Consider the following 27,608-nt stretch of genomic DNA (forward strand, 5'->3'; position numbering starts at 1 on the left):
TTGCTTCTTCATTAAAGGGCCTACCTGCACATTGAACAGATATTCCCGCATTGAGCCAGGTGGGGTGGTGAATGGTTCAGGGGGTGTGTTACTATGTCAGCAGCTCAACAAGGAGTACCACAGATTGGCCTCGTAATCAACTGACTCACCCAGGCATGAGCCAAGAACAGGAGATACACACAAAGAAGACCGAAAACAAACTTGGCACTGGAATCGGATATGCACTACAGTAAACCAGGAAATTAACTTGAAGGGTTTAATCTGTCTTGATAAGTGTAGCGAACCAACGTAACACCACGAGACGAATCATAACCCACTGACTGACTGGGTTGCATAACTGATCACAGAGGTTACTGGGGCTGTTTGTGTAGGAATTTGTGACCAGAGCCCAGCTGTCCCAACTACATATATAAACACACACAGCTGCTACCTTTGAGAGGAAAGACTAAGCCAGGCACGCTGGCTTGTGTTCAGTGTGTGTCAAACATGTCAGGGCAGAGTCCCGGGCCACCACCCCTCGTGCTGCTGGCACTGCCACCAACACAGGGTTACAGTGTCTGTCAGCTGCAGCAGTCTGCCTAATGACAACACAGTCAGACAGTCACCTTCGCTGACAACAACCACCTCTCACCTCCTGCTCCATTATGTTTAACACTGCAGGCCTATGCTGCCTAGTGACATGTGAAAGCATGTGGGTTGGTACAATATACAATAAGTAAGTTTACATTCTTTTAAATGTTTTTGTCATTTAGCAGACACTCATACAGAGCGACTTACTGTACATTCAAGTCTCGTAAAAAGTAGATAAGTGTTTTAAGGAAATACGGTTGCAATTTACAAAGGCAATTGACTGAAAACGTTGCCTCACCTCTCAAAGTACATCAATTAAATGCATCGTAATGGCTGAGACTCAGTTTCTGCAGGGGAGTGATGTCACTCACTATTGACGCTATGGTAAACACTAACCAACTCACTAACCTCAACCACATCAAAATACACTTTCCTCATTTCCCCATCTAGTCATTACCAGATGGATTGGGATTCCCTTCCTTCCCAGTGCTCCAAGGGCTAGAATAGGTCATACTGCATCTTCCTAGACGATACTCCGGGAGGTGGAAACTGCATGAGGTCTAAAGGCACACGCCCTGTGGTTAGCTCTGAGGCTATTATGTCTGAGCGGCCGGGCTAATGGGTTAAGCAAGTGTCGTAGTGGAGAGTCAACCATTACCCCTCTGGTCCAGTGTTCTCTCCCTCTCTATCCGTTTCTCTGGTTCAAAACAAGAGCATTTGTTAGCTTCTCCATCCATTTAAAGTTACCTTTTTACGGTCTCTCTCCTACACTCAAGACAGCAGGTGCCTCATGAAATATCCCTTTCTCTCAGTCCCCCTTTCTTCTTTCGGACATTGTGTGTGCTTAGTAAGGGGTGAGGTGAGGTCAGATTATTCAGGTCAAGACCGGAAAATAATGATACAATTGTAAACCATCTTCTCTCTTAAGAGTTTCAAAGGGAGAGGCTGACAAAATAGTAGCGTATTAAAGTCTGTTGATTTATGAAAGGAAACGTCTGGATGATAGTGTCCTGAACCCTTTGCTCCCATGACTGAGTCAGTATTACTCTGGAACTATCCCTTACTCCGATTAGCATTAGCATAGAACGCCGCTTAAAATCAGACCTGTGGAATGCAATAGATTTATTCTGTTTTTCTATGTTTGGTATTAGCAAAAGCATGGGGCTAACAGCGATTACGCATTTGTAGCATAGCATTGGCACAACTCACTTTGCACATGTTTTAGCATTATAATAGCCTAGCTCCCTCAGTGACTGGTGTGGTTGTTAGCAGTATAAGCCTAGCATAGCTCCCTCAGTGGCTTTGGGTGTGTTAGCATTTAGCGCTGGGCCCAGCAAAAGCAATCTTGGCGGGAGGTGGGATGGAGAAAGAGGGAGAGAGGGCGCCGGGGGAGTGACCTGCAGCTCCAGCTGCACTGACTCATCCCCGGCTGGGAACAGCCTCTCCGTTTGTTCCTCTGAAAACAGCTTCTCTCCAAGCCCAGAGAGAGAGAGAAACAGAGGAGAGAGGGGGAAAGAACCCGAGAGAGACAGGACAGAACCAGAGAGGAGGCAGGAGTGAGCATGGAGGAGGAGAGAGGGAGAGGAAAGGAGTGGAGAGGGGAGAAGAGGTTAGGGTATCGATGATGCCATAACAAATAACAAGATTGCTTGGTGACACTAACAAAAAAAACGGGGTTACATATTTTCAGGCCGGCCAGTGACTGATTTTCTTCCAGACTAGGTCACGTACAACCAAACCCTGTCATATGGACTACATAGCCTAACCTAAGCCATAAAGAAACAATGAGCAGTCAGTCGTCCAAGGGGAAAAGACCAGGCAGAGACCCAACCCAGAGAGGTACAGTTGAAGTCAGAAGTTTACATACACCTTAGCCAAATACATTTAAACTCAGTTTCACAATTCCTGACATTTAATCCTAGTAAAAATTCCCTGTCTTAGGTCAGTTAGGATCACCACTTTATTTTAAGAATGTAAAATGTCAGAATAATAGTAGAGAGAATGATTCATTTCAGCTCGTATTTCTTTCATCACATTCCCAGTTGGTCAGAAGTTTACATACACTCAATTAGAATTTGGTAGCATTGCCTTTAAATTGTTTAACTTGGGTCAAAACGCGTCGGGTAGCCTTCCACAAGCTTCCCACAATAATTTTAGCCCATTCCTCCTGACAGAGCTGGTGTAGGTTTGTAGTCCTCCTTGCTTGCACACGCTTTTTCAGTTCTGCCCACAAATGTTCTATAGTATTGAAGTCAGGGCTTTGTGATGGCCACTCCAATAGCTTGAATTTGTTGTCCTTAAGCCATTTTGCAACAACTTTGGAAGTATGCTTGAGGTCATTGTCCATTTGGAAGACCCATTTGCGACCAAGCTTTAACTTCCTGACTGAGGTCTTGAGATGTTACTTCAATATATCCACATAATTTTCCTGACTCATGATGCCATCTATTTTGTGAAGTGCACCAGTCCCTCCTGCAGCAAAGCACCCCCACAACATGATGCTGCCACTCCCGTTCTTCACGATTGGGATGGTGTTCTTCGGCTTGCAAGCCTCCCCCTTTTTCCTCCAAACATAAATGGTCATTATGGCCAAACAGTTCTATTTTTGTTTCATGAGACCAGAGGGAATTTCTCCAAAAAGTACAATCTTTGTAACCATGTGCAGTTGCAAACGTAGTCTTTTTTCATGGCAGTTTTGGAGCAGAGGCTTCTTCCTTGCTGAGCAGCCTTTCTAGTTGTCGATATAGGACTCATTTTGTTGTGGATAGATACTTTATTACCCGTTTCCTCCAGCATCTTCACAAGGTCCATTGCTGTTGTTCTGGGGTTGATTTGCACTTTTCGCACCAAAATACGTTCATCTCGAACCTCTTTTGAAATGATCTGCTTCTGTTCCACAAGCTGAAGAAAAACCGCAAAAAATTCCGGTGCCGGGTCGACACGACAGTGTTGCCCTGTCAAAATGCTCGCCCGGTTGTCACGGTTTAGGCCTGCCTTGGCCTGTTTTCGCACAAATCCGGCGTTTGGGGCTCGGTTCGTATCGCAATCTCCACCCTCGGGTGCTGCTGGTTCGGCCACTGTATCGGATTTACAGCCCTCACGTGCCACGGAAAGTCATGGACACGCAGAGGTCAGCGCGTTCGAGAAGAATCAAGATTATCATGGGTTCTCTCAGGATCCTGTCGTTGACGAGTGGAACATGAGGATGGCCTTCTTCTTTGGTATCTCCATGGCTTTGTGGTTGGGGGTACCTTCATCCACTATTTACCAGACCATGGTATGAGGCAGTGGGCCAGGAGGGAAGCAGAAAGGTTGATCACACAGAGGGAGGCTGCAGGTCTTCTTATGGAGGAGAACTACTATGACCCAAGCAAGATTGTGCTACCAGGAGCCGGAGAGGAGTAGGATGTACTATAAGAAGCTGTTCACTGAATGTTTATTTTTAACTTTTTTCTTGACAGTAAAATGTAATAAATGTCATCCACACCAAAAAAGAAATAACAAAAAAAATCTGTTAATCTCTAGGAGACAGAACACGTCTCCTTCCTGAGCGGTATGACGGCTACGTGGTCCCATGGTGTTTATACTTGCGCACTATTGTCTGTACAGATGAACGTGGTACCTTCAGGTGTTTGGAAATTGCTTCCAAGGATGAACCAGACGTGGAGGTTTACAAAAAGAATTATAAGAGTTAGCTGATTTATTTTTATTTTCCCATGATGTGAAGCAAAGAGGCATTGAGTATGAAGGTAGGCCTTGAAATACATCCACAGGTACACCTCCAATTGCCTCAATTATGTCATTTAGCCTATCAGGAGCTTCTAAAGCCATGACATCATTTTCTGGAATGTTCCAAGCTGTTTAAAGGCACAGTCAACTTAGTGTATGTAAACTTCTAACCCACTGTAATTGTGATAGTGAATTATAAGTGAAATAATCTAATTACTTGTGTCATGCACAAAGTAGATGTCCTAACTGACTTGCCAAAACTATAGTTTGTTAACAAGACATTTGTGGAGTGGTTAAAAAATGAGTTTTAATGACTCCAATGTAAACTTCTAACTTCGACTACATCTCTAGCCCTGACTAACAGTAGCAGCCTCTGTTCATGTGTTGTGGTGAATAGAGTGGAGTCTTGCGGCAGCCAGGGAGAAAGGAGCAGGGAGCTAGTTGACCAGTCAGGTGCGGTAACCCGAGAACCAAGCGTTCAGCTGCCATCCCCCATTCGACAACAACCTCCACTCAGCTCTGCCTGTAAACCAAACTACCAACTTGTTCCTCTCTCCCTCCTGCTCTCCATCTTGCTCCCTCTACCTTGAACAAACAGGTCTGTTTGTTCTCAAGTCAGGTTCCGCTCGAGCACCAGGATAGAACAAGATGAGGAAAACCCACAGAACACGTCCACAGTGTACGCGCATCATTGGCCCTTCTTATTAAAAACCAAACAGCGATGATACGTTGCAGTCATCTCTCACACGTTGGTGGGTTTGCCTTTGATTACGCTTTGCTTTTCCAGACTGTGAACACATGAAGTGTGTTTTGAACGGTCCCACAAACAAAGACGGTGCAAACGCAGGTCATTTCAACAGAATATCCCTCGTTGAGATCTTGTTTGCCCAGCAAGCATGTGTTCTAATCAAGTGCGTTTCAGAGCATATGTAGCCTAGATTCTATGGGGCATGCTGGGTAGTGGAGCATTTGTTGTTTTTCTTGTAGATCTGCTCATGCAGGCAGGCAGGCCGCAGGGCTGTGTTTGTGCAACAGTGCTGGGAAAAGGGAGAGACAGTGGGAGGAGCCATTCTGGAACCTTTCCTGTTCCATGTTCATGACAGATGCGAGACGCATTCAGTTGCAATACTATTGGCTCTGGCAGTCATCATAATGCTGTCCTCTTTAAAAGCTCAGTGTTGCAACAGGTATACAAGTCAAGCTTTCCAGTAATGACTTGGGAGAAGCCAATAAAGACACAGACCTGCTGGAAATAGTATTAGAAGAACTAGACGGGAAAGCACTAGTGAGAATCAACCCCCACCACCAGATAAGGATAAACTTTTTTCATTTATTTTTATTTATTTATTTTTATTGTGAAATAGCTCTCTGCCTACTCAAAAATGTCCTGAAACCAACCACACATTCTGAATGACGCCGCAGTCCAACGTCAGGGCTTATAAACAAATGCAATCGCGTACACCGTTGTGGTACGCCAAGCCAATCAGCAAGGACCCCAAGGCCGTCCCAAACAATGCCCGTTCTTAAAGTAGAGTATTAGAGAGCGTCAGAGGTTTTGGCGCTCGCGGCCTTGGTGATGAGGTCTGCAGAGAGAGGGAGGTTGGGGGCACAAAAGCCTCTCTATGCTTAGCCCAGCAGCTTGCATAAATCAGTCTTTGTTTTCTGGGCATGTCTAAGATTCTTGCTGCTAAACAGCTATTTTTACATCCTCATAGGCCACAAGAGATAATATGGCGGTCAGCGAAGGCCAGTTGACACTCGAGCAGTGTGTATGCCCTTTGGCTGAGTGTCTGTCCAGGCGTCATCCCCCTCCCCGCTGGAGGGAAAGGGGACTTCCATCTGCAGGCAGGCAGGCCTGAGGTCCAGCTGCCTGGAGACTGGTGGTCAGTGGTCAGTCCCTTCTTCTGTTATTCACTGCCATCAACATGTGACCTGGGATCAGCTTTGCCTGCCAGCAACTGTCACTTTAACCACTAGCAACATAACAGGTCCTGGATCTGCTTTTAAAGGCAAATTATGCACACAAAGACATGAGTATGGCACCTCTAGAGGTTTGGGGAAACAAAACAGAGTGATGATACTGGTGCTGATACATTGAACAGTGTTTTCACACAGTCGTCTACCAGAGAAGGTAACGGTCAGTGTGTCGAAAGGCCATTGACAAACCACCCAACTGCCACAATGTGAGTTTATTCAAGGTTCCTCTGAAGTGAGAAAAGGCCTCCCTTGTTTCTGTTCTAATCAGTGGGAGTCGGTATGTGTCCTAACAATCCTCCCTGGCCAGACAGGAAACCCAGGGAGAGAGAAGAGAGACAGAGGTACAGGGTGCGGGCCAGCCGCCCCTGCAGACAGACACACAGAGCCAGAGAATGAGAGAGAGAAAGAAAGAGGGAAAGAGCCACGCAGGGGCAGGAAATGAGGGCTGGGAGCTGGAGGAGCAATGGCAGTTTTCCCGCGAGTGAGCGGGAGAGAGACCGAACAGAGAGAAAATGGTCTCTGTGATAGTCAGCATCTGGCTCTGTCCAACCTGGCACCGTCGTTAGGGGAATTCAAAACCCATCTAAACCACTGGTACAGTTCATGTCATAAACGGACATAGGAAGCCCAAATAAAATAGTTAAACAGAAAAGGTGGCAAGTGTTTCAGTTCACAGCTATTGTAAAGCCATTGGTTTTCAATCAGTAATAAAATACTGAGCTAACACCTCAAGCATGAGTGGATTTAATAGTACTCCCTCCAACAACTGAATAGAACAAACATCTGGATCTATTTGTTCAGTAAAAGTAGTGTATGGCTGCCTGGTTCTCCTTACGCCAGCCTCTCACGTCGCCCAAAGTCAACGAGACAGCAGGAGCAGAACAGAAGCTCCTGTTACGTTGAGAGAGATCAAGCCAAAAAGGAGACCGCAAAACACCTCGACCCCTCTGTGACCCCGTTCTTCCACCCCAAACGCCTTCCACCACAGATGAGTGAGAGTTTCAGCCCATGCTGCTCCACTAAAACACACACACCACAGGTGAGTTTGTCATCTCACCTGGCCTCTCCCAGCAACCCTCTTGGCAGCTTTAATCCCCTTGCACGCGCACACAATCTCTAAGTATTTGATATTACCTCCCCTGGCTGACACACTGTCCAAACAAACACAGGAGACCGAGCGTTCCCTTCACTGTACCTTACGAGTGCTGCACGCAGGGTTTTGAAGAGTCTCCTTGAGCGTCTGGTTAAATTGTGAGAGTGTTGTTGTCTGCTCTCCTCCTGTTTTTATGGAGATGTGCAGTGTGTTGCGCGGGGCTGCAGTGTGACCTCTCCCTCTGACTTCCTGTGTAGTGTAATCAGGTGGTCCCAGACCTTCTTAACTGCCAGCAGCACACAGCAGAAAGCAGCAGCCACTAGCCACCAACCCACCACTAAATCAGAGGGGGAGGGCCAGACAGGCAGGGGTGGAGTGTGTGTGTTAAAAAAATTAAAACGCACCCCAATACACACATATATTTGGAAAGATAGTGAAACGATTACCCAAGAGCATCTCTGAAAAGCAAACACACACACACACGTTCCCATTCCACTAAAAAAGTTGATCATGTTTTATTTCACTGACATTGATGGATAACGGACTTCAGCAGTCATGAGTCTTCCTCTAATATTGGCACTCTTTTCCAACTCTTTGAGAACGAGGATATGGTCATCGTTTCACACACGCACAACTTATCAGAACCACAACATTTTCAAAATTACCCTCAGCACTAACAGTAACTAAAAGACAAACTAAAAGACAAAAACATTGCTTCCGGCCAGTAACCGAAATATCGGCAGTTAACCCCCAACAACAACTGCTCCCCGGGCGATTCAGAAGGGTTGAGTTAGACGCGTTAGACATTTCGGTTGAACGCATTCAGTTGTGCAACTGACTAGGTATCCACTTCCCTTTTCAGTAAGACACGTTTACATGTCCCTAATAATCCTGTTGTGGACATCAGGCTACCTCATGGGACTTGAATAAATGTAGAAAAATCAACATTCTACTACAGTGACCATGTTATATTTGCAAAGAATATTCGGATTCGCAGTTCAGAATATGTTTGTATGTGACAACTAGAGATAGATTTTGTACCCTGTTATGACTTACACCAAATATGTTGTCTTCTCACACTATTCAAACCCCTCAAATCAATAAACAGCTTATGAAGCTCTGAGCCTATACTATAGATCACATATGGCCAACAAATAATCTTGAACTAAAAACCTGTCGGCATTTTTCTGCAAACTCACACGTTCTCTTTGTTGTGGTACCAAAGTGAGAGGTTATGGTAGGGTAAACAGTATCGCTGTGGTGTGGGAGCCTTGGGAGCTCTGTTCACATTTCCCCCCAAAAAAGGGAACCGGACCTCGTAATTCAAGTGAACCGAACTCAGGCCACCTCTCAAAATGGAGTGCTCACACCGCACAACAAATTAAGCTATCAATGTGCTGGCACATGCAGAGTTGGCAAAAATTGGCTGAAAGTGACCAAGTGTGAATCCTTTCAGTTCTTCCGAACACACTTCATATGAGGTTTGCGCTACCGGTGCTGGCACATACACAGAACAAATAGACAGCTGGAACACCAAAAAAGCTGTTTACATATCCTAATAATTCAAAAGATTGTTTAGGACCTTAACCCAATTAAGACAAGCAGATAAATGTGTTTACGTGACTAATGCCATAATCAGTGTGATATCGAAATATTAATGTGCATGTAAACATGCTCAGTGTCACTTCTTGAGACTTTTACCGATTTCCTGAATCCTGGGCCAGCTAAGAGTCTTACTTCCTGTGCTCGGTTAGATTCCTCCTGGGCCTGGTTGCCACAATTACTGTATAATCGCGTAATGAACAACTGACTGAAGAGGGGACGGCCGGGCATTCATGCGGTTCAGGCCATTTCCACCGAAACATGACCTCTAAACATGATATAACTTTGTTGCTCCTTGCTGAAACAAGCAAGATGTTGCGGCAAACGAGAAGAATTTGGTTTGCCTATGCAACGCCCCCCCCCCCCCAAAAAAAAAACTCTTCCAATTTTTTGTTAGTGAGTGCGGTCAATTCATTAACCTTCACAGGCCTCATCACAACCACAAAAAACATCTCAGCACCACCAGTGACTAAAAGACCTAAACTGAAAGACAAAGACTTTTGCTTCTCAGTAAGACAGCCACATTCCTTGCAGACAAAGAAGCAGGATTTGATTATTTTTCCAGACAGTGTCACATCTTCAGACTTCAACCAATCTCCTGAATCCTGAGCCAGTGAAGTCTTCCTTCCTGTGCAGTTTATGGTCCTGTTCCTGCACGGTCAATAAAAGAGGTTGGAGACGGCACGGTCTGCGTGGTCAGTTTCCTCCCGGGCCTGGTCGCCTAACACTCCCCATTAACAGAGCACAGCGCCCTCTTACACTGAACAAAAATATAAACCCAACATGTAAAGTGCTGGTCCCATGTTTCATGAGCTGAAATAAAAGATCTCCGAAATGTTTAATATGCACAAAGAGATTATTTCTCTAAAATATTTGTTTATATCCCTGTTAGTGAGCATTTCTCATTTGCCAAAATTATCCATCCACATGACAGGTGTGGCATATCAAGAAGCTGATTAAACAGCATAATCATAACACAGGTGCACTTTGTGCTGGGGACAATAAAAGGCCACCAAAATGTGCAGTTGTGTCACAAGACACAATGCCACAGATGTCCCAAGTTTTGAGGGAGCGTGCAATTGGCATGATGACTGCAGGAATGTCCACCAGAGCTTGGTGTTTGGTGGATGTATTATCGTGTCTTTTATTTCAGTCAAGTAACATGAGACCAACACATTACATGTTGTTTATATTTTTGTTCAGCGTATTTGCACATTGTTACAACACTGTATATACCCATAATGACATTTGAAACTTGAGAGTAATGTTTATTGTTAATTTCTTACTGTTTATTACCTATTTCACTTACTTTGGCAAATGTAAACATATGTTTCCCATGACAAAGAGAGAGACCGTGAGACTTATTTATGCTGCAGCTCTTTGCTTTTCACGAGAGTGGTGAGCGTAGCTTCTTGTTGGCCAATCACAAGTCAAAGTGGCAATAGGGTAGTCAGAGCCTCCATGTGGGGCAAAAATTAGGAAATTAAATTAGGAGATATATTGGAATTATAAATTAAAAAGGAGAGAAGGTTAGGCTACAATGACCAAGTACAACAGTAGGCTGCTACGTTTATATTCTAAATGGAGTTGTTTGTAACTGTGTAGGACTCACGCTATACTATTAGTCTACTATAGAACACGTCTGATTGGTTGGTTGCTCGTCTCTCCCTCCTCACTGTTCATGTCACTCGCTCACACACACACACACACACACACACACACACACACACACACACACGGCCCCTGCTAGAGCGTCACCTCGTTACCTCTTTATCAGCTCCGTTGCCAACTGAAAATTGACACTTCCTCATTGCGCTGTTTATTTCTGATTGTTTTCTAAAACAATGAAGATGTCCAGTGAAAGCAGGATGTGCAATTTGTTGACATTACAACACATTAAAGACTTGGATACATATTATCCTGAATGTTAATTATTAAAAACATGTTAAATTCACTGCTCTGTTTTGCTTGTTTACAGCGGGTCATTTCATAGCCAATTGTCAGAGGCACTCTAGTAACGTTACGTCACCAAAACTCTTACTGAGGGGAGTTACTGGGGCGGACTGTGGTCCTCTCAAGTCCACTAGTGTCGACTGACTGGTATGAAATGGCCTAGCATGAACTGAACAAAGAGTTCATATTTAAAACCAAACAGACACTTTGGTGATAATTGATTGAAACAGGGGGCTGGGTAAGAGAGGGGTTGATACGAAGGCTTTGCCTGCCTTTAACAGAATATTCTATGGGCACAAAGTCTACGTGCTCATTTAGAACACATACGGTGGGGGAAGGGGATTTTTGTCCAAATAGAATAAGAGTGGCCCTCTAAAAACAAAAAGGCACACAGCGAGTGACGTTGCCGAGCACCCAGGGAGAGGTCACGCATGACAGTCTAGACTGCAGCTCTGTGCATACTGACTAAGGTGCTTGCTTTTTATACCTTCTCACTTTCTTTCCATCACTGCATAAATTGCTCTGTTTAACTGGCTAATTTGAGGCATTACAATGAAACAGGAAAAATAAATATATTCGGCCAACCCATCGTGATTAACTTGACATAAGGTCAGTTACAAAACTTCAGTTCAAACTAATTTTGCTTCCAATAAAAAAACTACTCTCCCACATCACAAGCAGGAGAAAAGAAAACCGTATTTGAAAACCACAAATGGGGGACTCCCACATCCAGTCTGAGGTCATTAAGTAACGCTGTCTCCAAGAAAACCACCATAGGACCATATATTGATTGCCCCATAGCCCTAACACAACCCCTCTACAGAGAGTCAGTCCCTAGTTCCTATCCCCAGCACCTGAGCTGATATGTGAGCCAGCAGCAGGCTTGATGGAGACACAGGGCTGAGGAGGCCACACACTTCCATTACACAGCCCTTGGCTAATATGAATCATGGAGAATCCCCCTCAATTCCTGTGTGTGTTTAAGCAAAATAGAGAGGGAAAAAGGAGAGAGAAAAATAAAGTCAAACTGGTAAGGAAAGATACGTAGGAGGAGGAGTGGGCTGAGGAGCACCTGTGACCTATTACAGCGACCTTGTAAACAACATGCCAGGTGTAGGCTAACACCAGAGGGGTATACTACCAAGCAAGATCAATGAGTTAGCCAGCAAACTTTGATAAACAACCAGAAATACGTTTATTTTCTCTCTCTGTGGTGAGGGGGGGAGAGAGCTCATCCTGCTGTGGAATAGGACTACAAAACTAAGATCACATCCAACTCCTCTCTCTGTGCTCTATTAATTTCTTCCTACACTAGTCAGTAACACAACAGAGATGTACAAATAGCCAGGAGACAAGATTTGACTCTGGATGGGCTCTTCTGAATAAGGGCCAACATCCAAAAGGAAAAACAGTGGCCAGTCCACCTAATGTCGTCATCATGTACTGTGACCTTTAACACTTTCCTCCCCCTGGAAATACACTGGCAGGGACCTACATCTGCCGTGTAACATAAGGACGGTCCTCTCTCTCCTCCTCTCTGTAAGGGAAAGGCCAGCTGTAAAAATAGCCTACAGTTTATGCAGAGCACTGCTAACATCAACAGAAAAAGGCATGGAATCAGCATAAGTCTTCATACACGAGGCCGCAATAACAACGGAGGAGACGAGACTGGAGATTATGGCGACCCAAACCCCCCGACGCAGAGTTCACAAAACGTTTGCTTTGCTGAGACTAAGACTGACTAATGATGAGTTCTGCATGGTTGCGAGAGCAGAATAAAAATAATAATAAAAACTAAAAAAAAGGAGCTCCACTTCTCTCATCTTGTTTTCATATGACGCTAACAATGAAGTGACCCAACAGCCAAGGTACAGTATTCTACCAAAAAGCCCTACACCCACAAACAGCAAGAGAAACATCCTCACCTTACAATTCTATGTCCTGTTGAGAGGATATATCCTAAGTGAGGATGCATAGAGAGCATCCCATCTACATAGCCTTCCAGTATGGTGCTGTAGCTGTATGCATCAGACCCTGAGCTGCACTGGCTGTCTGTGATCACTGTATTGATCTACCATGATGAACAAAACAAGCCTCCCTCTTTCCGCCGTCCCACAGTCCCGCTCTTTGATGTGCAGCTGTGAAATTCACACCCAGCGAGACGCCGTCACCGTCAGACCTCAAATCCCCCAACCGCCCTCTACACTGACAGTCCAAAGAACACACATCCATGTTGGATAGCCCTGCTATCCAGCCAAACAGTACACACACACACTTCTTCAAAGGCTTTCCTGTAGTCTTGGGACCACAAATGTGCAATACTGGAACAACACCTTCTGCTTCTTCCCAGTTGAGATAACTGAGGTGCTTTAGTTCTTACCGGTCTGTGGGAGTGTTGGTCAGCTGGGAGGTGTTATCCAAAGAGGCACAGTTAGAGGCAGTTCCCCTGTCCACCAGATCCTTCTATCCCAATGTCCCATCTCTGCTGCTGTCCCTCTGTCATACTGTCACCCAACGCCGTACTACTGCTGCTGTGACGGCTAGGTTAGTACTGTGTGACTGACTCTTAAGGCGGAGACAAGGGGAGCTCTCAGTCAGGGGTCAGGCCACAATCATTCATTAGGAAAGGCAGAGAAAGAAAAAGGGGGAGAGAGAGAATGAGAGGGGGGCGAGAGAGAACAAGGGAGGGTGGGAGATCAATAGCACTGAACAGTAACAGTGGTCCCGTGGGAATGGCCTGGTTTTAGAAACCGAGGACCGTTTTCATCTCCCTCTTCAACTGGTTCTGTTTTCTCCACCAGCTGCAACCCGAAACCCCCAGCGACAGACAGGGTTGATGGTTGCCAGAGTGGAGAAATCCTCCCTCCCCACCACATCCCCCAGTACGTACAGCTCCAGTCAGCCCAGGTTAGGCTGCAGAGGCCTAAGGCGGGTAAAGCATTAACTATGAGTGAGTGGGCTTAAACATTAACGTGTTGGTTGATTTCCCATCGTTCATGGCTGAGAGAGCATGGTTAAGTAACAGTTCTCACACAGCGACTGAACACACAAACACAACCACCGACTGAACAGTAGGTACCAATCCATTCCTCGAACGCCAAACCAAATAACCCCCGCCCTCTCAATGTTTACCAGGAAACAGGGTCTTTTAGAAGAGAAAAACACGAGAGCGAGAGAGGAGAGAGACAAACACACAAGGAAAAACCATCCCTTGCTGCTGGAAGTTTCCACTTTGTTGGCATTTTTCTCATCTTTTTATTTTATTTTTTATCTTCCTGGTCATCTGTTCCGGACACACACACACACAGGGCAAAAATACTTCCTGTTTTGCTTCCATTGTCACGCGGCAGGGGGTTCATTGGTCAGGGCTAACTATAGCTATATAACTGTTGGGCTTGGTCCCATGGGAGGAGGGAATCCTTTAGGAGAGGGGCACTGTCCTGAGTGTGAGGGGGAACTGGGGATGTCCTGTCTGTCCATGCATCCATCCAATCAATGTCCCCTTGGGCCCCCACAACTCCACAAATGTGTCATTTGGTTGTCTCAATGCAATACGGAGCGGAAAGGATTCACACACTGATTACACAGGTTAGATAATATACTGTATAGTGCAGGTTACAAACTCAATACCCCTATTGACATGGACATGCAAGTAAACCTAAATGAGATTTAGCTCCCCTGAAAAAGGTCTACTGTTTATCCCAATGCTACCAGACAGAAAGGCTCTTATTGAGAGTGTTATTACCTGGTGTTATTACCACAGGTACTGCCCAGCTTCCTCTCCTCGTCTTCAAATAATACCCGTCGCCTACAACGGCCGTCCTGGAGGAGGCTTCACCTTACATAAGAGTGAGGGCGGATGGCACACTTCCACCGCCCACTTCCTGTCTCCCGCGTTACTGGGTTTTTAGCTGAGGCGTCAAACACTGTCCACACGCAACGGATAAACAAACAAGCTGCGGACAGACGGATCTACAACGTCTGACTTGAAAGAAAGAGGCACCATAGACGCCGAGTGAGGGTAGGTGTTACCCGCCAGACGTGTGGTTCGAACATAATTTCCCCAACAACAAGTAAAAAAACTGCATAGCAACCAGAGGAAAACATGGCTACCACTAGTATGCCAACGAAATCAGGGGGCAATGTTTTACCTGGTGGTGCCGATTCGGAGTGGAGACGGGTATAGGGAAGCGAAGACAGGAGCGTGGTAGCTAGCCATCCAAGCTGCTTGCCAGCCAGCCAGCGTTGAGCCGACCAAGTCTGGTTCCTTTCCTCCCCACCTCCGTCAAGCCTAACACCCTGCTCCAATAACCACTGGCCCACAGGAAGTAGACACAATGGACTGAAAATAACAGAGGCCACCTCCCCTCCACCCACCACCTCCTATTCCCTGCTCAGCTACGACAGGCTGTTTCCACCGAGAGGAGAGGGGCCTACACTAGCAAGGCCAGTGGTACAGCGGCGAGGCAGGACAGAAAACACCCTCACCGTCCGCCCCTCGCCAGGCTGTGGCCAAATGGAGTCAGGACCTTAGTTCTCCTTATGTCTGGCCCAAAAGGCCTGCTGACAACCTGTTGCGTCCGTTCCAACCTGATGTCATACGTCGAAATTGCAAAGTTCATGATCCTACTAACAGATGGTCAAAAGATGATCATATGCCTAATAAGTCAGAGCTTCACCACTACCCATGAAGGACAGGTTAACTTTGACACAACCACAGTATGTTGATGAAGCTGATGGAACCACAGAGAGACAGCACTAATCAGTAGAGCTTCCACACTACAGCAGCAGGCTGTGGGTGGTGGAGAAGCCAGCCAGACAGACACATGACTAGACCTTCTCACTGCCCACTGAGGGTGTGTGTGTGTGTGTGTGTACGTGCATGCCTGTGTCATGTGGGTTTGCGTGCTTGAGTGTGAATGCTAGGGCTGTGACGATTACATGATTTTGGGTAACGATTCATTCTCATGCAAATGACAGTCATGGTAATTTTTTATTTGTAAAAAAATGTGAGCTTCTAATGAATCTTCAAAATTGAGCTATGACATACTTTCTTAAAGATTTCACTCCCGACCATGTGGTTCTGCTCGTAAAATAATTACCAACCTTAACCATTTCCATTTTTCCGTGAAGAGGGTAAAGTTCAAATCCCCCTCTTCCTAAAATGAATATATTGTGACGATGACAAAATATATACAAGTTTACTGTCCATAATTGTCAGTTACACACAGGGTAGCCTAGTGGTTAGAGCGTTGGACTAGTAACCGGAAGGTTGCAAGTTCAAACCCCTGAGCTGACAAGGTACAAAAATGTCATTCTGCCCCTGAACAGGCAGTTAACCCACTGTTCTTAGGCCGTCATTGAAAATAAGAATTTGTTCTTAACTGACTTGCCTAGTTAAATAAAGGTAAAATAAAATAAAAATTCATACGATTACTGTGGCAGCCATAGTGAATGAATGTGTGCATAAGAGTGTATGCATCTAACGAGGAATCCCTGGCCGGTATAAACACACTCTCCCTCTCTCTCCTGGGTCCCATCCTGAGTGTCTGAAGACAGTGACCAGCAGACGACACAGACCGTCTCTAATCCAATCAGAGAGCAGAGATAACCCAGACTAAATCACATTTACTGCCCTGGGCTGCGTTGATTCAACCATAATCCAATTCCTCTGCTCTATGACATAGGAGGGAAAGGAAATGTGCCTGAAGTCGCACTGACTATATTTAAAGATAAAGGAAATGGAACGAACTCAACGGACAGTCGCAGGCATGTGGTTTGTGGATGTGCTTGATGTCGCAAGGGACATCACGTTAGTGTTTCCTCACCAAACCATTAGAGTACACCGTGTACAAAACATTAACACCTTCCTAATAGTGAGTTGCACCATTTTTGCCCTCAGAACAGCCTCAATTCATCGCAGCTTAGACTACAAGGTGTCGAAAGCGTTCCACGGGGATGCTGGCCCATGTTGACTCCAGTGCTTCCCACAGTTGTGTCAAGATGGCTGGAGGTCCTTTGTGTGGTGGACCATTCTTGACAAACTATTGAGAGTGGAAAAACCTAGCAGCGTTGCAGTTCTTGGCACATATTGTGCCTGGCACCTACTACTATACCCCGTTGAAAGGCACTTACATGTTTTTTGTCTTGCCCTTTCACCCTCTGAATGGCACACACACAATCCATGTCTCAATTGTCTCAAGGCTTAAAAATCCTTAATTAACCCGTCTCCTCCCCTTCATCTACACTGAATGAAGTGGATTTAACAAGTGACATCAATAAGGGATCATAGCTTTCACCTGGATTGACCTGGTCAGTCTATGTCATGGAAAGAGCAGGTGTTTTGTACACTCAGTGTAAAATGAGTATTTACAAATGATTTGGTTAAAAAATATATATATAGCGACCAACACGACTGCAATTACTTGACCTTCTATAATCAAACACTCCTTATGGGGGCTAAAAGCTTGCAAATGTGAACACTTCAACAAGTGAGTGAGAAGCAGTTAATTTTAAATCAGGTTATACCACACCTGTCTCCTCCTACAAGTGCAGGTACATCCCTTTGAGGATCATAATCCTGCACTTTCTATAGTGACTCCAGTCACATGACGTTCCTGTGTGTTTCTCCTCTAAGAAGCATTAAAAGGTGTTGGGCCTGTTGAGGCACGTTGTTCAGACAGCAAGGAGAGAGACACCTCCCCCTCTCCTCCAGTCCCAAGGAACCCTGCTCACTGGCCCAGATTATCACACCGATACCGTGCTTCACTTTCGATTGTCTGTGAGCGCGTGCATAGTGTGTCTGTGATTGGAGCCGCGAGGCAGCAGAGGAGAAATATGAACCATTTCCCAAGTCAGGCCTAACGCAAGCAGCCCCAAAACAATGTCAGCAATTTCTCAAATAGTTCTCTAGATGTTTTTTGGCCCTTTTTTTTTCTAATTTTTTTGTTTTTTACAGAGGACAGGGGTTGACTCAGGCCCAGGAGGCTTGTACACATGGGGGTGTGACTAAGTACTATGACGTGTGCAACGAGTTAGGTTATCAATTGTGAGAAAGGACCCATAAATAAGCATTTCACTGTTAGTCTACGCCTACACAAGCATGTGACAAATCAAATTCTCTCTCTGTCTGTGGTGTAAGTGTTCCTGACTGGGATGCGCGTGAGTGTTCCTGACTGGGATGCGCGTTCCTGACTGGGATGCGCCCGTCTGTCAGTGTGCGTGTGTATGCGTTCCTGAGAATTGTGTCATGATGCGTCTCTCCTGTTAAACTCTGCACACCACAGCTGAGAACCTGCAGGGGGTTTCAGTTCCTTAATGGGGTAAACACCACTGTGTTCATGGAAAGAACAGCAACCACCCCACTTCCTACTCCTGAAGCAGTTCTCTGAAACTATGAGCAGTGGGCTATTGACATGCTACTCTGTTAACACCAGTGGTGCAGCATTCAGGAGTGCAACCGTTCATAACACTGCAGAGGTGAGAAACTATGGGCACAACTGAAATGCATGAGGTCAGCACTGTTTTACATGGAACGATAACTTTTCCAAGCATAATGTATCTGACAGTGGTGGAGCGCAACAGTTCACTGTAGATTCAAGACACAACTAGGACTCTAGGGGTATCCGAAGAACCTCATGGAGCAGACAGTGACTAACAGAGCAAAGACACCTTGATGGACAATGAGAAGACAGGAGTAGAGAACTGTGCGGCTGTCTATGTGGTTTACAGTAGTCAAGACAGACAGCATAACAGTTTGCTTACACTGCTGCTGGAGACAAGACTCTCCGGACTAACCAATCCAAATGGGATTTTGTATTTTTTCTGTCTGCGTCTCCTCTCCAGTGATCCGTCAAGAAAACCCCACTACCACCGCCCACCCCTCCATGACCACAGCAACCCTCCCTCCTCCTATCTAACTCCACCAAACCACTACTAAAATGTCTCCACCCCGCTACACAACAGAGCCAGCCAGTCTCTCGTTCTCTTAACGGCATAAGCCATAGCAGCAGCACCACCAAATAAAGCAGCGGCCCAGCCCCAGGCCTTCACTCCCTCCATAACATTACTCTGACAGTTTTGGCCCACAGGACAGAGGGTTTCCGTGAACCCAGTGGACATAAACTTTAATAATCTAAAATAATGAAAGCCAATGGCCCGTAGGCTGGGAGTCTGCTGTGTATGTGTTCCCATAGATAGAACAAGACTAGTCTAAATGACAGCATACTGTGTTACAGCAGCAATTTCCCCCAAGCCACTGGAATGTCTTACTACGCACTATATTACGCTCTGCCACATAACAATGGGCTGGTTTTTGCGTTCTAAATGACCGTGTTAACATTAGTATTGTGACAGAAATGTGTTGTTTACATTTGTTTGCATCTGGGAGGAATTGTAGGGAAGTGAGAGTGGAGGCAAATAAACACACTCGTGTGCACGCGCACACACACAAAGAGCCAATAAGCCTGGTGGCCTAGTCTTCTCAATTAGTGCCTTCAGAAAGTATTCTTACCCCTTGACTTATTCCACATTTTGTAGTGTTACAGCCTGAATTCAAAATTAATTTGAAAAAATCCACTCATCTACACACAATACCACATAATGACAAAAGTGAAAAATATATTTTCTTACATTTTTGCAAATATTGAAAATGAAGTACTTAATTTACATAAGTATTCACACCCCTGAGCAAATATTTTGTATAAGCACCTTTGGCAGTGATTACAGCTTTCCACACCTGGATTGTACAACATTTTACCCATTATTATTTTCAAAACTCTTCAAGCTGTGTCAAATTGGTTGTTGATCATTGCTAGACAACCATTTTTAGGTCTTGCCATAGATTTTAAAGTAGATTTAAGTCAAAACTAACTTGGCCTCTCAGGAACATTCACTGTCTTCTTGGTAAGCAATTACAGTGTAGACTTGGTCTTGCATTTTAGGTTATTGTCCAGCTGAATGGGAGATTAATTCACCAGTGTCTAGTAGAAAGTAGACAACCAGGTTTTCCTCTAGGATTTTGCCTGTGCTTAGCCCCATTACGTTGTTATTTTTTTTATCCTGAAAAATTCCTGTCATTAAAAATTACACGAATACCCGTAATATGATGCAACCAACACTATGCTTGAAATATGGAGTGTGGTACTCAATGTTGTATTTGCCCCAAACATAACACTTTATTCAGGACAAAAAGTTATTGCAGTATTAATTTAGTGAGTGCCTTGTTGAACACAGAAAGCATGTTTTGGAATATTTTTATTCTGTACAGGCTTCCTTTTCACTCTCAATTAGGTTAGCATTGTGGAGTAACTACAATCCTCAGTTTTTCCTCCTATCACAACCATTAAACTCTGTTTTAAAAAGTCCCCATCAGCCTCATTGTGAAATCCCTGAGCGGTTTCCTTCCTCTCCGGCAACTAAGAAGAAGGATGCCTGTATCTTTAGGGAGGTCAGAGACCTGGCAGCGTGGTGCCAGGACAACAACCTCTCCCTCAACGTGAGCAAGACAAAGGATATGATCGTGGACTACAGGAAAAGGAGGACCGAACCCATTCACATTGACGGGGCGGTAGCGGGTTCATGAGTTTCAAGTTCCTTAGTGTCCACATCACAAAAACTATCATGGTCCAAACTAGGGTTGCACATTTTGGGGAATATTCGAAAGTTGGAATCTTTCCATAGGAATTTACATAAATATATGCAAATTAATATTAATACCATTTAAATGTAGATGTTTTTTGCATTGGATATATTTACCATATCATATGGTAAAGACAGAAACAAACGTTTTACCTTATAAGTAGACATAATTGCAAATTATTAAATCCTTCCAATAGAAGAAATTTTTTTGTTAAAAATTGAACTATAATTAAATGCGTTGACTCTTCACATGGGATGATTTCACTGAACAAAAAGGGAATATTGAATGATCCCAAAGATCCATTGCATCTCCCAAAAACATTTAACATAAATCTGTAAAATGATAGTCTAGAAACTAAAGCTTTGCTCGTCTTTCTCTCAGGCTTCCATGTCTTCTCCCTGGATTACATCAATGTCCAGCTCTTGAACATCAGACTGAGGCCTCGTCTTCAATGTCACTTTCCAACCTTGTTGATGATGGCTCGTCAGGCTCAAAAAGTCTCAAATTTGCCCGGATGGCAACCAATTTCAACCCTTGTATTGGTCAGCCTGTTGCGTGCTTTGGTGTGTGTGTTCCCAAATAAGGACCAGTTGCGCTCTGAGGTGGCTGATGTTGGTGGGATTTGGAGAATGGAGGCAACAGGGGAAATAGCCACAGATCCATAAAGTCCCTTCCACCAGGTGGCTGATGAGATATGTTGGCACGACTGCCATATTTCGTCTCCATCCCAAAGCCCTTGCTTGAAAGTGTACTTCGACAGACTGCCAAGAACCTTGTCCTCATCCAGGCCAAGGTGGAGAGACATGGTAGTAATGACACCATAGGCCTTGTTGATCTCTGCACCAGACAGGATGCTCTTGCCAGCATACTTGAGGTCCAACATGTACGCTGCAGCGTGTATGGGCTTCAGGCAGAAGTCTTCACGCTTTTTTTATGTATTTCAGAACTGCAGTTACCTCTGCTTGGAGCAACAGTGAAGTGGGCAGGGCAATACAGATGTATTCTCTTATATCTGCAAGCAGTCTGAACATCAGACAGGATGGCATTGTCTCTCTCAATCCGTGCAATGGCAGCTGCTATAGGTTTCAGGAGTTTCAGGCTGCTTACCACTTTCTCCCAAAATACATCATACAGGAGGATCCTGATGGGGCTGTCCATATCAACAGACTGATACGGCCATTTCTCAAACATGATGACAATATCACCCCAACGAGTGTTGCTGGGCAGCTTCAATGTGGTGCTCTTATTCTTCTCACTTTGCTTGGTGAGGTAGATTGCTGCTATAACTTGATGACCCTTCACATACCTAACCATTTCCTTGGCTCTCTTGTAGAGTGTGTCCATTGTTTTCAGTGCCATGATGTCCTTGAGGAGCAGATTCAATGCATGAGCAGCACAGCCAATGGGTGTGATGTGAGGGTAGGACTCCTCCACTTTAGACCAAGCCGCCTTCATGTTTTCAGCACTGTCTGTCACCAGTGTAAATACCTTCTGTTTTTCCAAGGTCGTTGATGACTGCCTTCAGCTCATCTGCAATGTAGAGACCGGTGTGTCTGTTGTCCCTTGTGTCTGTGCTCTTGTAGAGTACAGGTTGAGGGGTGGACATGACGTAGTTAATTATTCCTTGCCCACGAACATTCGACCACCCATCAGAGATGATTGCAATATGGTCTGCTTTCTCTATGATTTGCTTGACCTTCACCTGAACTCTGCATCCAGCAAATGAGTAGATAAAGCATGTCTGGTTGGAGGGGTGTATGCTGGGCAAAGAACATTCAGAAATCTCTTCCAATACACATTGCCTGTGAGCATCAGAGGTAAACCAGTTGATTTACACAGCTCGAGCAAGACATTCATCAGCATTTCTCTGACTATGTTCCTCCATTGTGTCAAAAACATGTCTGATTCCAGGAGGACCATGAGCTGTTGCCATCGATAAGGTGTCTGATTCACCATTTTCACCTCGAATATAAGTAGATGGACTTTTGTCAGGGGTTGCATTTCGTGAGCGGTGAGGAAACTTTATGCACTTGGCCAGATGATTCTGCGTCTTTGTTGCATTCTTCACATATGATTTGGCACAGTATTTGCAAATGTACACAGCTTTTCCTTCTACATTAGCTGCAATGAAATGTCAGATAGTGCCCGTGGCATTTTCCTGTAAAGATTAGGAAAAAAATGAGTAAAAAAATAAATGCAATTCCACATACAGATAAATAGTTAAGCAGTTAGATTAAACTCCTCCTTTGTAAGATAAATGTTTTAAAATGTAACATGTATGGAGACAGGTGAATTAACACTCCTCAGTTAGCAGGCTCAAGCAACCTAAAACCCACATGGTAGCAAAAACTAACTAGAAGAAATGGTTAACAAGTATGAAATGATCTAAAACACTGCTGTAGGCTACTATTACCTAGTTAAAAAAAAAAAACATGTAATAGAAAATATATTCACCCCACCCAGTATCGTAATCAAAACTTACCCGAAAGCATGTAGTGTGGGCTCAATAGCATCTCATTAGTGTGCAAGATCTTGAGAATCAGCTGAACATGTGATGGAAGAATGCACTTTGCATGCAGAGGGTTGCAATTCAATTGGGGATAGTTTAACCAAAATATGCCTTGTGTATCCCACAAAAAAAGGTTCACTTTTAAGCTAACTTTTTAAAATTAATTTAAGCAAAATTTCAGGGCTTAACTTCCAATGGAACATTTTCTGGCAAGTTTCCGACACTTTTCAACCCTAGTCCAAACACACCAAGACAGTCGAGAAGAGGGTACAACACCTTTTCCCCCTCAGGAGACTGAAAAGATTTGGTATGGGTCACCAGATCCTCAAAAAGTTCAACAGCTGCACCATCAAGTGCATCCTGACCAGTTGCATCACCGCCTGGTATGGCAACTGCTCAGCATTAGACCATAAGGCGCTACAGAGGGTAGTGCATATGGTCCAGTAGATCATTGTGGCCAAGCTTCCTGCTATTCAGGACCAACAGTTGAAGTCGGAAATTTACATACACCTTAGCCAAATATATTTAAACTCAGTTACACAATTCCTGACATTTAATCCTAGTAAAAAATCCCTGTTTTAGGTCAGTTAGGATCACCACTTTATTTTAAATTGAAAAGTCAGAATAATAGAGAGAGAATGATTTATTTCAGCTTTTATTTCTTTCATCACATTCCCAGTGGGTCAGAAGTTTACATATACTAATTGAGTGTTTGGTAGCATTGCCTTTAAATTGTTTAACTTGGGTCAAACGTGTCGGGTAGCCTTCCACAAGCTTCCCACAATACGTTAGGTGAATTTTCTTTCGATTTTCCCATGATGTCAAGCAAAGATGGCACTGAGTTTGAAGGTAGGCCTTGAAATACATCCACAGGTAAACATCCAATTGTCTCAAATGATGTCATTTAGCCTATCTTCTAAAGCCATGACATAATTTCTGGAATTTTCCAAGCCGTTTAATGACACAGTCAACTTACTGTATGTAAACTTCTGACCCACTGGAATTGTGATGCAGTGAATGAATCTGTCTGTAAACAATTGTTGGAAACATTACTTGTGTCATGCACAAAGTAGATGTCCTAACTGACTTGCCGAAACAAACTATAGTTTGTTAACAAGAAATTTGTGGAGTGGTTGAAAAATGACTCCAACCGAAGTGTATGTAAACTTCTGACTTCAACTGTATATACTAGGCGGTGTCAGAGGAAGGTCCCAAAAAAATTCAAAGGCTCCAGTCACCCAAGTCATAGACTGTTCTCTCTGCAAGTGGTAACGGATCACCAAGTCTAGGTACAAAAGGCTCCTTCACTTCTCTAGGGTAGGGAGCAGCATTTGGAATTTTGGATGAAAAGCGTGCCCAAATTAAACTGCCTTCTACTCAGGCCCAGAAGATAGTATATGCATATAATTAGTCGATTTGGATAGAAAACTCTGAAGTTTCCAAAACTGTTAACCTCTCTGCGCACCGAACCCGTTAGCGGGATTAAATTCGACAACATACGGTGATCGCTACATAAATAGTCATATTAAACATTCATGAAAATACAAGTGTCTCACATGTTTCGAAAGCCTAGAATCTTGCTAATTTAATGGCATTGTCAGATGTAAAAAAGGATTTACTGCGAAATAATACGATGCTATTATCTGAGGATAGAGCCCAATAAAAACAATTTAAAAACGATTTCAACCAGCACAGGCGTAACAAAATCACAAACTGCAATAAAATAAATAGTTTACCTTTGACAATCTTCCTCTGTTTGCAATCCCAATGCTCATTGATACACAATGAATGGTCTTTTGTTTGATCAAATCCATTTTTATAGCTGAACACGAAACATTTTGTGAACCGCTTGTGTCATGAATTCCGTCTCATTCAATTTGACGACGACACAGTCGATGTAAATACACACACTAAACGTGACTTTTCCGGTCATGTTTAGTTTCATTGCAATCAACTGGTTTGTTTGTAACACAACCAAACGTGATGGGTCATTTCGCGGGACGTATTGACTGAAAGAAACCGATTTGAAGACAAGTAATGACATCATTGTGCACCAATGATATGACCTCTGTTTCGTTGATTGACTGTATTTTAACCCAATGACCACTGATTGTCTTGAAATCTAGCTGGGTAGATAGCCAATGAGCTGAGGTAAACGGCAATATTTAATGGTTGTGTTGGAAGACCAACCCATGTAGTAAACTCCGGCGTAAAGAGTTACGCACAGCACTTTGGTAAAGCGCATCTTCAGCTGTTTATATATCAATCAGTATGGCGACTAAGTCAGGGAAAGCTAAATCTATATACAGATGTACACACAATTTTAGAAGAAATTGATCGGGAAAGTGAGACAGATTGTTGGAGGACGATTCATTTAGCTAACATAGCTAAATATTTTTTGAACAGAGAGGACATCGTTTTGGACTGGTAAGTTATTGTCATGCTAATGCCGTTGTTTGAAATTAATAACATAAAATATTATTTGTGATTTTTTAACATTTTAGTAGCAATATATAAAAATGTAATGAAATGTGTAAAGTACACGTTGGTTATACATTGTGGGTGGGGGTTTGTTTGTATGTATGTGTATGACCCATAGCCTATGTTTGTGTGTGTATATATACACATACATGTTGTGAATTAGAGGGAGCATGGCCGAGATGCGTGTGTCTGCCGCTCCACCCCACCCCCACATGAAATAGCCTATTTGAGGCTGTTGAGTGGCGGGCAGGCCCACAACAATGGCCAAAGTGAAATGGAGACAGTAGATACAGCTGGTCTGTTATAATATAATAAAGACAATAGATCTAGCTGGTCTGTCAAAATATAATAAAGACAATAGATCTAGCTGGTCTGTCATAATATAATAGAGACAGTATATCTAGCTGAAATGTCAATATAAAATAGACAGTAGATCTAGCTGGTCTGTCATAATATAAATGAGACAGAAGATCTAGCAGGTCTATAATAATATTTTCAACCTTACTCCGAATGGGAGCCACCAGTGCCAAGGTGTCCATCCCCCACTGAAGCTGGTTCATCCAGCCGGACACCTGTTGTCCATGCCCCAGTAGCGCTAAGACTGCAAAAAATGTCCCCATTCCAACTGCAATAAAGGACTACAACAAGAACATGGGAGGTGTGGACCTGTCAGATGCGCTGATAGGCTATTACAATGTTCTCCATAAGACAATGAAATGGTACAAGACCTTCTATCATTTCATTGCCATTGCTGTGGTGAATGCATTCATCCTACACAAGGAAATGGCTAAGAGCTGTGGAAAGCCCCCCATCTCACAGCTAGCCTTCAGAAAGCTGCTCATGGAGGAGCTTATGGCTACAGCACCATGTTCTGGCCCCTCTACCTCTGTCCCTTCTGCTCCTGCCACAAGTGGTGTTCATCTGCCCAAATGTATTTCTGCAGGCATGGATGTGCCTCAGGGCCAAAAGGGCACAGCATGGAGGCGTTGCTGTGTTCTTTGAAAAATGAAGTCCCCCATCATATGCATCACATGCTTGGTGACCCTCTGCTTTACAGCAGAAAGAGACTGCTATGGCACCTGGCATCAGCAGCACAATATTGTGTAGAGGACTGAGGGTCTTCCAAATATTGAAAGTGTTATTTTGTAAATGTATATATCTTTTTCTTTTTTTGGGGGGGGTGTTAGAATACCATTTTGGTATTTTGTATATAGTTATTCCATTCAAAATGTATAACTTCACCAATTTGGCCACTTGGGTACATTTGGGCTACTTGTTTGGGACACCTGGGTGACTTCATGATAAATGTCATGTAGCACAGTCATTTTGGAAGTTATCATTCTGAAACTTTGCACAAGTACTGTTGCCCTCTTATGTTTTTCCCATCATCCTATCTGAATGTTTGTTTTGTCTTGTTCATTTTAAAGATACAACAATAAAAAATAAAAAAAAACACATGATTTTCATTGTATCATCTAAACCAGATCTATTGTGTTATATTCTCCTACATTCAATTCACATTAACACAAACTTCAGAGTGTTTTCTTTCAAATGAAACCAAGAATATGCATATCCTTGGTTCTGGGCCTGAGCTACAGACAGTTAGATTTTGGTATGTCTTCAGGCGGAAATTGAAAAATCGTTTGACATGTTTCTATTAACTTTACGGATACAATTTTGATTGTCTGCCTGTTGTGACTGCGTTTGAGCCTGTAGATTACTGAAGAAAACGCGAACAAAACTGAGGTTGAATAAATGAATGTCTTCTGAGTGCACCTATATGAAAATCAAAGGTAAGTGATTTATTCATTCCCCCCCCCCCCCCCCCCCCCCCAGAGCAATTCATCAAATGGCCACTGGGGCTATTTACATTGACACCCCCCCTCTGTTTTTACACTGCTGTTACGCGCTGTTTATTATCTATGCATTGTCACTTTACCCCTACCTACATGTACAAATGACCTAACCTGTACCCCCCGCACATTGACTCGGTACCACCTATATTTGGCGTCGGTATTGTTATTTTATTGTGTTACTTTAGTTTATTTAGTAAA

At 43.9% G+C, this 27,608-nt stretch overlaps 1 protein-coding gene across 18 annotated transcripts in view; it reads right to left on the reverse strand.

Annotated features, from left to right (window-relative positions):
• Positions 1 to 27,608, reverse strand: part of LOC139374702 (GRB2-associated-binding protein 1-like) — a 68,177-nt gene that overhangs the window by 24,858 nt on the left and 15,711 nt on the right. Inside the window, exon 1 of one of the 18 annotated variants that reach the window (XM_071115798.1) lies at positions 15,076 to 15,211. The exons of 15 other annotated variants lie outside the window; for them this stretch is intronic. The gene's annotated coding sequence lies outside the window, so the exon portion shown is untranslated. Of the gene's footprint in view, positions 1 to 7,471; positions 7,722 to 15,075; positions 15,212 to 27,608 lie in introns of those variants that run through there. 2 more of the 18 variants (XM_071115796.1, XM_071115799.1) reach the window with 2 other exon arrangements.

This window comes from Oncorhynchus clarkii, chromosome 19 (assembly GCF_045791955.1).
Source record: "Oncorhynchus clarkii lewisi isolate Uvic-CL-2024 chromosome 19, UVic_Ocla_1.0, whole genome shotgun sequence".
Classification (NCBI taxonomy): Eukaryota; Metazoa; Chordata; class Actinopteri; order Salmoniformes; family Salmonidae; genus Oncorhynchus; species Oncorhynchus clarkii.